This window comes from Haemaphysalis longicornis, unplaced genomic scaffold (assembly GCF_048455015.1).
Source record: "Haemaphysalis longicornis isolate Haplotype H1 unplaced genomic scaffold, Haemaphysalis longicornis Haplotype H1 scaffold_2, whole genome shotgun sequence".
In the NCBI taxonomy this organism is placed as follows: Eukaryota; Metazoa; Arthropoda; class Arachnida; order Ixodida; family Ixodidae; genus Haemaphysalis; species Haemaphysalis longicornis.
Window position 1 is genome coordinate 95,796,154 of NW_027526295.1, and position 14,723 is coordinate 95,810,876.

The 14,723-nt window shown below is 49.8% G+C and overlaps 1 long non-coding RNA gene and 1 other non-coding gene across 2 annotated transcripts in view; one reads left to right on the forward strand and one right to left on the reverse strand.

The window, feature by feature from the left end:
* LOC144167261 (uncharacterized) overlaps positions 1–14,723 on the reverse strand; it is a 99,267-nt gene that overhangs the window by 14,076 nt on the left and 70,468 nt on the right. The gene's annotated exons all lie outside the window — the stretch shown is intronic.
* Trnar-ucu (transfer RNA arginine (anticodon UCU)) lies at positions 8,647–8,718 on the forward strand. The gene has a single exon. It is a non-coding gene; the product is annotated as a tRNA-Arg (tRNA).

A 14,723-nucleotide genomic window follows, 5' to 3' on the forward strand; every position in this document is an offset into this window, starting at 1 on the left:
AAAAGAAGCTCAGGTTTCTAATGCGAGAAGTGAAGCAAGAGCTTTTCGCTTGTCTAGTCCGTAACCCTCCGAAGACAGTGGCCGAATTCGCGTATGAGGCGGCCGCGATGGAGAAGACGCTGAAAATTCGAACGAGGCAGTACGACCGCCCTGTCAACGCGCTGTTCTCGGAGACCATCGGTGCTGCAAATGGAAGCTCCAATACATTGCGAGAGACCATCCGAGCAGTGGTCAGGGAGGAGCTTCGGAAGCTTTTTCCAACGACGCCGCAACCTCAAGTGGCTTCCCTGACCGACGTAATCCGAGAAGAAGTCCAAAACGCACTGGCAACTTCTACGCCGTTGGAAGCACCCCGCGAACCACAAGCCATGACCTACTCCTCGGCTGTTAGTCAACCCCGCCCTGCTCCAACCCATCGTCAAGAGGCCGAGCCATACCGCCGTCCAACGCCGCGCGCCCGACGCCCTGTAGACCAGTACCAGACGCCAAGGAAGACCGACGTGTGGCGAACGCCCGATAATCGCCCGCTGTGCTACCACTACGGAGAGGCCGACCACATATACCGTCGCTGTCCCTACAAGAGGCTCGGTTTGCGAGGGTTCTCCGTCGACGCCCCACGCCCCCGATACGGCCAGCGCCCTGCTGAGATCGAAGAATACCTCGCCAACACTAACCGAGGACCAGCCCGCTTCAACCGGTCACCGTCGCCCTACCCGTCTCAGTCACCGAACCGCCGCAGCACTGCTGACTTCTCACGTGGAAGGTCCCCCAGCCCACGCGGGGGAAACTAAAAGCAGCAACGTCGGGAGGTAAAGTTGCACAACGGCGGAAAAATGAAAACCCTCGAACGACGCAGCGACTCGCTGAAGACCATCATTCACGACATGCCCTCATCCCGACGACCCGACCTAAACATAACGAGACTCCTGAACACGACGACAGCTACACGGCGCGACACGTACCCGACCTGACCGAGACGTCCGTTGAGAAGACGACGACAACGACGATGCACACTGACCGACCGTCAACACGTACAAGCAGAGATACGACGCCCCGACGAACCTGGAACTCGAGGAAGGCTGCATCTGACGTCAAGGTGTCCATCGACGGCTTTGGCGTAGTCGCCCTCGTAGACACGGGAGCTGACTATTCGGTAATGAGCGGACCATTTGCGTCTAAACTGAAAAAGTTATGACCAGATTGGACGGTCCGCACATACGCACAGCAGGAGGCCACCACGTGACGCCAAGTGGAACCTGCACATCGCGCGTCACCATAGACGGCACAACGTACTCTGCGGCCTTCGTCATTCTGCCTAACTGCTCCCGCGACGTAATTCTTGGAATGGACTTTTTGATGGACAACGGTGCAATAATAGATCTGCAGACCAAGTGAATAACTTTTTCTACCAATCACTCCATGACGCCGGAACCGAACCCCGAACGACGGGCTGCTGTGAGGATTGCCGATGATCATGTCACCCTGCCACCCCGCGCAAGCTTGATGGTCGTAGTCTACTGTGAAGATGCTGCTCCTGACGTCGACGCTATCGTAGAGAGTGATCGAAGGGTGCTTCTCGACCGTGGTGTGTCGGTCGCAAGAGGCATTGCGCGCTTCAAGGAACACCAATCCCACATTCTGGTTACTAATTTCACCGAGGAGTACCAGCATTTAAACAAGGGCGCGGCAATTGCATTTCTCGAAGAAGCGCAAGACGCAAGTGACGTGATCGCGGTGGCCGACTTTGACCGCACACCCGTAGAAACCTTCAAGCTCCCGCAGCCCTTCGACGTGAATCCGGCGCTACCGCAAGAACAACGGAAAAAATTATTGGCTTTGCTGCGTCGCTATAGCGCATGTTTTTCGTCGAGCGCAAAACTACGTCAGACCCCTCTAGCGAAGCACCGAATAATAACCGAAGATGGAGCCCGACCTACCCGACAGTCACCGTACCGCGTCTCTTCACACGAACGGGAATCCATCCGGGCTCAAGTCGACGACATGCTCAGCGACGAGATTATACAGCCATTGAAAAGCCCCTGGGCTGCGCCCGTCGTACTCGTAAAGAAAAAAGACGGCACATTAAGGTTTTGTGTTGACTACCGGCGACTGAACAAAATCACGAAAAAGGACGTGTACCCCCTCCCCCGAATCGACGACGCCCTCGACCACCTCTGCCACGCGAAGTACTTCTCATCGATGGACCTGAAGACCTGCTACTGGCAAATTGAAGTGGACGAGAGAGACCGAGAGAAGACTGCATTTATAACCCCAGACGGCCTATACGAGTTTAAGGTGATGCCGTTTGGGCTGTGCACAGCACCAGCGACGTTTCACAGAGTCATGGACACTGTGCTAGCTGGCCTTAAGTGGCACACCTGCCTCGTATACCTCGACGACGTAGTGGTATTCGCCCGGACTTTCGACGAACACCTTGCAAGGTTGGAGTCTGTACTCGAGGCCATTCGTACGTCGGGGTTGACGCTGAAGCCTGAAAAGTGCCGATTCGCATACAGGGAACTCAAGTTCTTGGGCCATGTCGTCAACGCGGCGGGAGTCCTACCTGACCCGGCAAAAACTTCAGCCATTGCGAACTTCCCAAGGCCGAAAGACAAGAAGGGCGTGCGAAGATGTCTCGGGCTGTGCGCATACTACCGGCGATTCGTCGCAAACTTCGCACGCATTGCAGAGCCACTCACGCGCTTGACGAAAGATAGCACCCCTTTCAGCTGGGAAAGCGACCAAGAAAAAGCATTCTGCGAGCTGCAAAAACGCCTGCTAAGCCCGCCCGTGCTCGCTCATTTCGACGAAAATGCCGAAACGGAAATGCACACGGACGCCAGTGATATAGGCTTGGGTGCCGTCCTTGTCCAAAAGCAAAGCGGCTGCGAAAGGGTAATCGCCTATGCCAGCCGTGGTCTGTCGAAGGAGGAGAAAAACTATTCTGCCTCTGAGAAAGAGGGCCTGGCTATTATATGGGCGATTTCAAAATTTCGCCCATACGTGTATGGAAGGCCATTCAAGGTTGTAACAGACCACCATGCGCTGTGTTGGCTCGCCAATTTGAAGGACCCCTCCGGCCGTCTTGGGCGGCGGAGCTTGCGCCTGCAGGAGTTCGACGTTGCAGTCGTTTATAAATCCGGCAGGAAACACTCCGACGCCGACTGCCTGTCCCGCGCCCCCGTCGACCCACCACCACAAGACGCTGATGAAGACAGCGCGTTCTTCGGGATCGTGACGGAGAGAGACCTAGCCGCCCTGTAGCGTGCCGACCACGACTTACGCGTCATAATCGACTACCTCGAGGGATTCAACGTTGCCGTTCCTAGGACCTTCAAACGCAGCTTACCAGCATTCAGCCTCAGAAACTCCGTTCTCGTGAAGAAGAATTTCAGCCCCGGAACAAGAGCGAATTACCTCCTCGTCATCCCCGCAGACCTTCGTGACGAAATTTTGGAAGCGTGCCACGACGACGCGTCTTCTGGACATCTCGGCACAGCCCGCACTATTGGAAAAATCAAGGGGAGGTACTACTGGCCCGGCCTTACCTCTGACGTCACCCACTACGTCCGGAGCTGCCGTGACTGCCAGCGACGAAAAACGCCGCCGACAAGACCCGCCGTACTTCTGCAACCGATCGCCGTCCCTTCGAGACCATTTCAACAGATTGGAATGGACCTTTTAGTCCCGTTCCCTACGTCACGATCACAGAACAAGTGGATTGTCGTAGCGACAGACTACATGACGCGCTACGCAGAGACCGCCGCTCTTCCGAGGGGGACTGCACAAGAAGTGGCAAAGTTCTTTATAAGCCAAGTTGCGCTGCGACATGGAGCCCGGGAAGTCCTAATCACTGACCGCGGAACGGCATTTACTGCGGAGCTGATGCAAGGAGTATTACGCTACAGCAACACGGATCACCGAAGAACGACGGCGTACCACCCCCAAACGAACGGACTAACAGAACGTCTGAACAAGACAATCGCAGATATGCTGTCAATGTACTTTGACGTTGAACATAAGACTTGGGACGAAGTGCTCCCGTATGTCACGTTTGCGTACAATACGGCTATCCAGGAGACGACGCAGCTGACGCCGTTCGATCTTGTCTATGGTAGAAGGCCGACTACGATGCTCGACGCCATGCTTCCGCATGTAGAAGACGACGACCTCAACGCCGACGTCCACGGATATCTTCAACGTGCGGAGGAGGCCCGCCAGCTCGCTCGAGTTCGTATAACGGACCAGCAGCTGGTGGATGCGGGCTGCTACAACCTCCGACGCCGAGACGCCGAGTACCAACCAGGGGATCGTGTGTGGGTTTGGACTCCCATCCGACGACGCGGACTGAGTGAGAAGCTCCTGTGACGGTATTTCGGACCCTACCAGATTCTACGACGTGTTGGACAACTTACCTACGAAGTGATCCCCGATGGTGACTCCGGCACATCACGACAACGCACGCGGCCTGAAGTCGTCCACGTGGTTCGCTTAAAACCTTTCTACGAACGATGACGAACTTTTATTTTCATTTGTTCGGACTGTCGCTTATGTTAGCATCGGGTCGATGCACTCTTAGAGAGGGGTAATGCCGCGAACCATACATTGGGTTTGTTTATTTGTGTTTTGCTTTTACCGCCCGGCTGCGCCGGTCTGTGTTATCTCTGCGCCAAGGGAAGCGCGTGTTCCATTCTTTCTTTCTGTGCCGCATGTGTTATCTGTTGTGATAGGTAGAGGATTCCGATCTAACCTGAACAGCCCAGAATAATCTTCTTGGATCTACTATGTTCTCGATGCGAATCGACGTTTCGAGAACCACGCGCGCCAAAAGATAAAAAGCCTGCAGTGCGGATGCCGGGGCATTCGATTCGACGACACTCGCCTGTGCAATTAACTTTGTTGACCACTGCTTCGCCCCCTCTGTATTCTTTTGAGTTGTTAGGGGAGCACAAGTTCGCTCCAATAAACGTGTTTCTCATTCAAGACAACTGCATCGTCCTTGTCTTCGCGACAATATATATATATATATATATATATATATATATATATATATATATATAGCGAGAGAGCTCGTTAGGTAGCGAGAGAGCTCGTTTTTTCGATAGGATTATTGGCTGGGGGAGCCAATAATCCTATCGAAAAAACGAGCTCTCTCGCTACCTGCCCCAGCAACGTTATTGACATTTCCAAAACACTAACGGCCGACGAAAAAGGTTTTCTAGAACGAGGTCTAACTTTCTGTCCCACAAATAACATTGTGAATGAATACGAGTTACACAAAGGTCTCACTGAATTTTCTCGGAGAATGAGACTAAGCGAGTTTTTTTCGGAGAAGCAGGACCAACCTGACATTAACGAACGCACCCTCCACCCTCCTAGCACTTGGACTCCAGATGTAGATCAATCTCCAGAATTGGATCTGTACTTAAAATCAGTATCAAGAGAAATTTTGGCAACAACTAAGCGATCAAACAAGCGCAAGAACCTAACTCCGTCGGAAGAAGTTACCCTGAATTGCTTATCAGCCAGATCCGACATAGTCATAAAGCCAGCCGACAAAGGTGGCAGTGTAGTTGTTTTACCTATGGGAAAATACAAAGTTGAAGCTTATAGGCAGCTCGATAACCCTTGCCACTACAAGCCCTTAGATAACGATCCGAGCCAGGAATACAGCCTAAAAATCCTTCAGACCCTCACAGATCTACGATCTAGAGAATTAATAACGACTACTGACTTAAATTACATGAAACCGAATAATAAGCATGCCGGACGTTTTTACCTCCTCCCAAAAGTCCATAAAGTCCCCGTAGAATTATTGTTGACTGCCGACATTCCTGGCAGACCCATAGTTTCGAATAACAATACCCCAACCGAAGCACTATCTCTGTTTCTGAATCATCACCTATCCGAAATTCCGGCTCTTCTTCCTTCATTCGTTCAGGACACCCCCCACTTCCTCCGCATAATAGAAGAGATAAATATGGGCGGGCGCCTACCCAGTGGAACCCTCCTTGTTACTCTTGACGTTGCTGCATTGTATACAAGCATTCCGTTCGCCGAAGGAATTGAAGCGATTTCAAAATCTCTATCAGTGAACCCGCACCAACATGCACCAGAAGTGTACATAACTTTGTTAAAAATAGTTCTAACTCTAAATTATTTTGAATTTGACTCTTCTTACTTTTTGCAAGTTTTTGGAACTAGCATGGGTACTCCATTCGCACCGACCTATGCCAACTTTTTCATGGGGCAACTTGAAGCTACCCTATAAGCTCTTTTCCGCATAAACCTCAGGTTTACCTCCGCTACATAGACGACATCTTTATGATTTGGGAACACGGTCGCACGACTCTAGAAACGTTTATATCCCATCTCAATTCTTCGCATCCGACTATTAAATTCTCCTGCCAATATTCTGAAAAAGAAGTGAACTACCTAGATACTACCGTCATTCTAGACAACGGTAAACTTAAAACCACGCTTTTTAGAAAGCCAACAGACAGGCAGCAGTACCTAGATTATAAAAGCCATCACTCCAGACACTGCAAACAAGGGATTTTTGTAGGACAAGCCACTAGGCTTAGAAGAGTATGCAGTGATGACAGTGACTACGTAGAGCACCTAGACGAACTCAAGGCCACCCTTATGAACAGGAACCACCCCAAAAGCTCGCTCGATCAGGCGTACCAACGTGTGTCTAATCTCAAAAGGGATGACGTTCTCAACAAACAGCGGCAAAACGAAAGCGCCAGGCCACCTGCCCTAATAACTAAATTTTCAAACGCCCTCCCAAACGTAAACAATATACTGCGCAAATACTACCCCATTTTAGCCAGTAACGACCGACTTAAAAAGACTTTCCCGGAAGCACCAAGGGTTACCTACCGGAGAAACAGGAATCTAAAAGATATTTTAGTGCATGCTAAAACAGGGCCTTCAAAGCAACCAGTCATAGCCAGCTGCTCCCGCCCCAGATGCAAGACTTGTAGGCACCTGCAAACAAAGTGCGTTGTAAAAAGCACAGCCTGTAATTATGTCCACAAGATTAATTCAAGTTTTACGTACACTTCATCCAACATTGTGTATATGTTGGAATGCTCAATGTGCCACAAACAGTATATAGGCGAAACGAGCCAACCTATGAGCCTACGGCTTAATGGTCACCGAGCAGATACTCTTAGCAAATCCTCCATAGCTGTAGCGCAGCATTTCAACCAACCAGGCCACAATTTTGATGACCTTAAGTTATATATACTTCAGTCAAATTTTAAGTCTCCTAGGGACAGGAAATACCGAGAATCCTACTTAATTCACAAATTCAACTCCATGGAACCTGCTGGAATTAATGCGTCTAAGGGCAACTTGGAATCCTTGCGATATTCACCGGGAATGCAGCATTAGGCATTTTCGTGCATATACCTCATCCAAAGACTATGACCGTTCACTCTGCTCTGTACCTGGTCACATAATTTCTTTTCCCTTTTTTTTCATTCCTTAGCGTCTAGCTTAATACTCGCCCTCATCCCTCCAACCTTTGCTTTTGGCATTCAATTTTATTGATTTAATTTCTCCTGTTTTTTTTACTCCGCGTGGTCTTGTGCCCCGTACGTCACTAACTTTATCTTTTCGTTTTTGAGTTTCAGGACAGGCCTGTTCCAGGAATGTTGCCGTGGGTGACACGTGCCATTTCAGTTGCCGGGTCATTGCTATTTCTTTTGTGTGTGGGTTTATGTGGTTTCCCTCTCTGTTTTGTTTTTTTCTTTTTTCTCGTTTTTTTTCTTTTTTTCTTGACCTAGTTAGTTTCCCCCCCGTCTCTATCTTTTCTTTTGACCGGAGGCTTGCAGAGAGTTTCTGATAAGGACCCCACCCTCACCGCCTGGTCTGCTTCCGGCGGTTCTGAGATCCTTTCCCTATACCCCGCGGCGGGTCAATAAGCACCCTCTCATCCTGTCTGTCCAAAAATTCTACGAATATCAACCACCAGCTGACTTCCGTGTGACCTACTTCGCGGCTTAAACTAGACAACCTTCTTGAGCCCTCAATCTCTCCCCCGACACACTCCGAAACCAATCAGCTTGCTCAATTTCCCTTCCACCTTTCCCTCTCCTTTCACCAGGGGTCCTACCCCTATATAAACCCTGCCTGCCAGGCGAGAGATTGCCCTGAGGAAAGCAAGTTCTCTTTGCTGAAACGTAGGCCACAATCGTGCTTTTACCTTGTTCGAAGTTTTTCTTCTCTTGTATATATATATATATTTATATATATATATATATATATATATACAGAAAGAAATGCCGGCAGTCTACAACGCCAAAGAAGGCATAGGGGAAGGTTAGACTATTTTTTTACAGTTAGTGACGTTACATTATTATTAATATTTATTAATCAGGTGAGAAAGAAAGACAGAAAAACACGCGCCCAGAGTGGGGACCGAACCCACGCCTTTCGATTAGATCTCGAATGCCTTACCAATTCGGCTATCTGGGCGACTGTGTTCTGCTTCACTTTCTGGGGTATTTATCTTTACTACAACTGTATATGACGCTTGAGGGTGGTAGCCAGCGCCACTCTGACTACAGTTCTCTCAAGCGTCATATACAGTTGTAGTAAATATAAATACCCCAGAAAGTGAAGCAGAACACACTCGCCCAGATAGCCGAATTGGTAAGGCATTCGACATCTAATCGAAAGGCGTGGGTTCGGTCCCCACTCTGGGCGTGTGTTTTTCTTTCTTTCTTTCTCACGTAATTAATAAACATTAATAATAATGTAACGTCACTAACTGTAAAAAAATAGTCTAACCTTCCCCTATGCCTTCTTTGGCGTTGTAGACTGCCGGCATTTCTTTCTGTATTTCCTAACGAGCCCCTCATTTCCAAACCGTATATATATATATATATATATATAGATATATATATATATATCTAGATATAGATATATATATATATATATATATCTAGATATATATATATATGTATATATATATATATATATATATCTAGAAAGTAGACGTACGCTCTTCGCAGGCTTTATTTCCAACATTTCGACCTGAGACAGGTCTTCCTCAGGAATGAAAGCTTTGGGAGAAATCGTTATGGACTCAGAGTGGGGGTGGCGCCCCGAAACACAAGCCACATGGGAAACATACACACAAACGATCACACACACCATACAGAGCTTATTCTGCCAAAGGCAAGCGAAAAAGACCCAAAAAAAGGCGAAAGAACGAGTGGGGAAACAAGTTGGCAAGGAGGAGGCAAGAAAGAGGCAAGGAGGAACACACTGTATGAAGGCGAGTGGTGGGGATAACAGGAAATGCGACGAGTTCATGGGTGGCGAAAGGCCGAAAAACATCCGGTGTCACCGAGAGTCGAGCTGCCTGAGGTCGAAACGTTGGAAATAAAGTTTCCGAAGAGCATACATCTAGTTACAGGCCGAAAAACATCCGGTGTCACCGAGAGTCGAGCTGCCTGAGGTCGAAACGTTGGAAATAAAGTCTCCGAAGAGCGTACATCTACTTTGTGCGCATTCCTGCAGCAACTAAGGACTCTACTTCACCACTTTTTCTAAATTGTCTGCCACGTGCGCCTCTTCGAGACTCATCTGGAAATTCCCTTCTCATGCCGCCACGTGCAATATCGTTGGGGATTCGCAAACCAAATATTTACACAAGAACTTCAACCCATCTAGTCCTTATTCAACAGCGTTTATCACGCTACCGGGAGCCGGCATCCGCGACGTTGTGAACTTGTTGGACTTCGTGCCACGAGGTGTGACAGAACTCATCCTACACGTTGGGACAAACGACGTAGCCAACACAAACGGCCAAGTCGCGAAGGAGAGATACTCGAATCTTCTCGACCACATTGCAATGGAAAGACCTGATATCCAGGCAACATTATTAACTCTGCTGCTCCCACTGTCGCTAAACCGTCGACGGAACCCCCATGATTGGTGCGGTGCAGCGAGATTCAACAGAGAAGCTAACGCCTTCAACTGCCTCTTGGTCGAGTTGTGCAAAAACCGTGAAAATGTCTTTTTCTTTGAACACTGTCTGCATCACTTCCCCCCCAAAATGGTGCTGGCAGCCTATGGTCTACACCCCAGTTTTTGTGGTGTGTCGGTTATGGCGTGGAACTTGTACACCTTCCTCCTAAAACTCCTACGGCCTATGTTTGCAGACTGGCAGGATTATGCGTAACCATCACCTGCTCGTGAAACGCAACAGGAGCCTACGTTCGCACAGGCCACACTGCAAACTGAACCAAGTCGGCATTTGGACTTGGACTGGCCCCCACTAACCCGTGTGACTGCCCCGATTCCAGCTACCAGTCTTCGCCCTCACCACTCCCTTGTCGCAACGCCCTCCGGAGGTGCAACTGCCCTTCCTGACGGTCCAGCTCCACCACCGGAGGTACTTCCCCCACGCCGACAACGAAAGCAGAGTGCCAGCCCTGAAGCCCATAAAGTGGACCCGACACCAGTACCCGAGTAACCCTTCCTACGCCTCCGACGACGAAAGTGTTATAGCCCTTGCCCCACCGCTGAGTTCCGACGGGGAAATGGACGCACGTCACCCGAGTTATCCACAACGAGCACCCACCAGACAACACCGCAGCAACCCCTGTCGAGGATAGCACCGCAAGATTGCGCAGCGCTGCACACACTTTCCACGGGGGACAGTGAGGACGCTGTGAAAACTCCAGCTCCAAGGTACAACCTAAGGAAATGCCCTGGATCGGCGCGCCGAGTGCAGTGTGATTGACGTGTTGGCCCCGAGCCCCATCCGACTTCCTCTTCCTCTGGTGCCGTAACACTAAAATCCAAAGAATTCATATTAGTCAGGAAACTTGTAGACAAGCGCGTACGCCATGACCTTCATGTTCGTACCCTTTAAACATATATTCTTGAAGGTATTCTACCAAAAGGGCTTCGTATTTCACTGCCTCCTTCAATGAAGAACCTATCTAACGAGAATGTAGAAAAATGGAATCGAATACTAAATACCGCTTCTCTAGAATTACTCCAGGTCACAATGAAGCACTCTGAAAAAATATTAACGTCACTTGTGGGAGAGGAACGTGGAGTCTGGGAAAGTGCCTTAGTTTCACCGCCGGAACTCGAGGAGCTGAATTTGTTTGAGGCCAAAAAAACCTTCGAGGTTTCAAAAACAACTTAAAAAATCTCGCCAGGGATAATGTCCCGGGGCATGGCAGGTAGTATGCGTGGGGCGTCAGACAACAACCGTGTCTGCCTCTTGTGTGTGCGGTTGGCGGCGAGGAGGGTGTTGGCAGCATGCCGGGGGAACCACGGCTAGGGGTTGAAGGCGGCAATGGGGGCGGACAAGTCGTTAATTTTTCAAGAAAAAATTACGCGCCACTGAGATATCTGTTCTGTCCCTGGGTCTCACATTTTGCCCGAGCAACGGGTAGTACTCAGAATTAACACTCCTGAAAGATATAGATAATTTTGCTCGTACTCTGCGTTTACGAGAGTACTTGTTCGATAGAAGTGATGGCGAGAACGCCATACCTTCTTTCGTCGCCAAGCACCACTGGACCCCCAGTGCACAAAGAGAGGAAAATCTCGACTTGTATATTCGTGCAGTTCGGAGAGACGTTTTCCAGGCATACCGATCACGCTGAACCCGTCATCACATCACAAAAAACGAACAGGATGCTCTTAATGCATTGAGTAACCGACAGGACATTGTTATAAAAAAAAAGGTTCCTGCGTTTTTGCAGCCGCCCCATTTCATAGGGCCGATTTCCCGTGCAAGCCGGGTGAACTTCCCAAGCGTTGTAGTGCCACACAAGGGCCGAGCGCCAGGCCGGGGTGTCGCTTGTACCTATTTTACCGGTAGGTGCCCGGCGCTACCAAGGAACACGAATTCACATGGTGCCTTCCACAGCCACGATGGACGCTCAACTCGCTACCGCCTGTGGGAGGACAAGCCGCCAGACTCTTTCACCCCCGGAAATGGCGCAACGCGGCATGATGGCCGGGGGCCCCGCCAGATGGACAAGGGTCAGGGGCCCCTCGATAGGGTAAAGGCAGCTTTCTAGACGTGGATTCCCCTTTCAAGGGTCCGCACTCGGCCAGGGACGCCTGTACCCAATAGAGAAACCGGTGGGTGCCCGGCGGCACCAGGATTCGAACCCAGTACTTTCCGCATACCAGAAGAGTGCAGCGGTGGCTCATAGGTACAGCACTCGCCTCGTATGCGGAAGATACTGGGTTCGAAACCTGGTGCCGCCGGGCACTCACCGGTTTCTTTAATGGGTACAGGCGTCCCTGGTCGAGTGCGGACCCTTGAAAGGGGAATCCACGTCTAGAAAGCTGCCTTTACCCTATCGAGGGGCCCCTGACCCTTGTCCATCTGGCGGGGCCCCCGGCGATCATGCCGCGTTGCGCCATTGCCGGGGGTGAAAGAGTCTGGCGGCTTGTCCTCCCACAGGCGGTAGCAAGTTGAGCGTCCATCGTGACTGTGGAAGGCACCATGTGAATTCGTGTTCCTTGGTAGCGCCGGGCACCTACCGGTAAAATAGGTACAAGCGACATCCCGGCCTGGCGCTCGGCCCTTGTGTGGCACTACAACGCTTGGGAAGTTCACCCGGCTTGCACGGGAAATCGCCCCTATGGAATGGGGCGGCTGCAAAAACGCAGGAACTTTTTTTGTCGCACGTCAGCTGACAAGGGCGGGATTATTATTGTCGACCGGAATGATTACGTTAAAGAAGGGGATCGGCAATTAGGCGACCGAAAATTCTATAAGCCCTTTCTATCAGACCCTAGTAAAGAACACAAAAAAAATGTAAATAACGTGCTGGAGCCCGAGAAATTGATAGAAAACTTGCCACGGCACTCACATCGGGTCACCCATTGGTTGGCCGCTTTCAAATGCTTCCAAAATTACACAAAATTGGAAATCCCGACGGCCCAATTACATCGGGAATAGGCACCATCACAGAGCCAATTTCAAGTTATATAGATTACCTCATTCGCGATGTACCCCCTCAATTTCCGTCATACTCACGGGACACAAACCATTTTCTCCAAGAAATCTATGGCATGGTTCTGCTGGACAGGGCATTTCTACTAACATTGGACGTGACCACCCTTTACAGCAACGTACCGCACAGCGATGGAATCAATGCCCTCATTCAGTCGTACAATGAACACCGCGAAGAAGTCTCTCAAGCCCGAGGGTTGTTGAGGTATTAACGCACCTCGTACTAGAAATCAACAGTTTTAAATTGGAAAACAAATACTTTCTCGAAACAAGTGGTACTGCGATGGGAACAAAAATGGCGCCCTATTATGTCACATTATTCATGCACAATATTGAAACCAAATTCCTCTCTACTTCAGAGAGTTACCTGCATTGTACAAGCGATTCCTTGACGACATTTTCATGATCTGGACAGACAGTGAGCAATGACTAATGGCCTTTATAGAAGAATTCAACACAGTTCTTCCTAATATCTCATTCACCTACGAGTACTCTCGCACCGAAATTAGTTTCTTGGACGTTAAGGTTCATGTGCGGGCGGGGTCACTGGAGACGAGTGTGTACAGGAAACCTACAGACCGCCAACAGTACCTGCACTTCAACAGCTTCCACCGACGCCATTGCTGAACGGCTATCCCTTATTCCCAGGCACATAAATTTAGAAGAATTTGCTCCAGCGATGAAGACTTTTGTTCGAATGCCAGCCGAATGCGGGGCGTCCTCGTCAAACAGCGTTACCCGCCGGCCCTTGTTGACGACGCCATTTCTAGGGCGGCAAGTTGAAATCGTAACACGGGGGTCGCACGTCAATGATGGGAATATTTCCCGCGCTAATTTAGTCTTCACTTTTACTAGTAGCCCGCCAAACGTCAATAAAATTTAAAGAAAGCACATCAACATTCTCCAGACGAGCGAGCGACTTTCCAAAATTTTCAGTGATCCTCTGCGTGTAATGTACAGGCGCGCAAAAGGCATAGGGGACTGTCTTGTTCATGCCAAAGACGGGGACGCCCAGCAATAAGGCTGCCGACCGTGTGGCAAAAACAGATGTTTGGTGTGTAAACACGCGCAGACCGTGAGGGTGGCAATTAGCACACATTCGGACTTCCGATATTCTATACGTGGGTCATTTGCTTGTGACTCGTCCAATTTGGTTCACTTATTGGAGTGTGGCGGATGTAATATGCAGTACATAGGACAGACGGATGGACTTTTTCGAATGCGGTTTAACAATCACCGCTATCACACTAAGGCACTCCCAAACCTTCCCTTGTCCAGACACCTAGCGATGCAAAATCACTCTTCGATGACATTAAAGTAACGTTTCTACGGAGCACTTTTTCTAGCTGTAGGGACCGAGAACAATGTGAGTCTTACTTAATCTACAAATTTAATACCCTAAAGGGGGGTCTCAATCAGAGTCCTGGAACTATGACTGTAATTCGTACTCTGCATGGCCATTGAAGCATTGTGACCCCGGGACATACGAGACCTTGTAGTTTTGTTGTCCTTTTGCTATGCTCACAATAAGCCCTTCGTGTGCATCAGCCTTTCCCGCGCAGGGCATTGCACGGTCTGAGGTTTACAGGCCGCCTGTTGCTGCAGGTGTGAGGTTGTACATTGTAACACTAACAATCCACCGTTACGTTCCGCAGCCACTATAATTATCTCGTCCTCTCCCGACCCCTACGAACACTTCTCTTCCCGCCCC